Below are 1302 nucleotides of genomic sequence, written 5' to 3' on the forward strand. Positions count from 1 at the left end.
TGGACCTCAAGCCTGTAGCTAGAGGATGGTTGGAGTTCATCCAAAGATCCATCATCCCTACAAGCAACCGATCTGAAGTTAATGTGGATCGGGCAATCATGATCCATAGCATCATGATTGGAGAGGAGGTAGAGGTTCATGAAGTTATAGCCAATGAACTCTACAAAATAGCTGACAAGCCTTCATACATGGCACGGCTAGCCTTCCCCCACCTCATATGCCATTTAAGCCCAAAACAAGCTACATCCTGGCGTTTAACGCCAGGATGCGCACGCAGAGGACAATCTGGCGCTGAACGCCAGAAACAAGCTTGACAGAATCAAGCATCACATGGGCGTTTAACGCCCAGATCAAGCATCACATGGGCGTTTAACGCCCAGAACATGCACCAATGGGCGTTTAAACGCCAGAATGGTGCATGAAGGCAATCTACACGCCTATATGGTGAAGGAATGGTATTTCTTTTCACCTCAGGACCTGTGGGAATGGTATTTCTTTCCACCTCAGGATCTGTGGACCCCACAGGATCCCCACCTACCCAATTCTCACCTTCCCTCTTAATCCTACTTTTGTGATTTGAATATCCATGTCACAATTCCCAAAAACCTTCACCAATCACATCAATTTCTCTTCCCAATTACCCCATGCACCATTCACATCAACCTCCTCTTACCCATAAACCCCACCTACCTCCATTACATTCAAATGCAATTTCCCACCCATTCCCACCCAAAATAGCCGAAACCTAACCCTCCCCCCCTCCCTATAAATACCTCTCCTTTCTTCTTTATTTTCACACAACACTACCCATTCTTCTCTCATATAGCCGAAACCACTTCTCTCCCTCTCTTCCACTTTCTCTTCTTCTTCTTTTTCTTCTACTCTTCTTTTCTTTTTGCTCGAGGACGAGCAAATTTTAAGTTTGGTGTGGTAAAAAGCCTAGCTTTTTATTTTTCATTCACCATCAATGGCACCCAAGACCGGAGTTTCCTCAAGAAAAGGAAAAGGGAAGGCAAAAGCTTCCACTTCCGAATCATGGGAAAAGGAGAGATTCATCTCCAAGAGCCACCAAGACCACTTCTATGATGTTGTGGCAAAGAAGAGGGTGATCCCTGAGGTCCCCTTCAAGCTCAAAAAGAATGAGTATCCGGAAATCCGACATGAGATCCAAAGAAGAGGGTGGGAAGTCATAACCAACCCCATGCAACAAGTCGGATTACTGATGGTTCAAGAGTTCTATGCTAATGCATGGATCACAAGGAACCATGATCAAAGTATGAACCCGAATCCAAAGAACTATCT

Source organism: Arachis duranensis, chromosome 9, assembly GCF_000817695.3.
Source record: "Arachis duranensis cultivar V14167 chromosome 9, aradu.V14167.gnm2.J7QH, whole genome shotgun sequence".
NCBI classification, from domain to species: Eukaryota; Viridiplantae; Streptophyta; class Magnoliopsida; order Fabales; family Fabaceae; genus Arachis; species Arachis duranensis.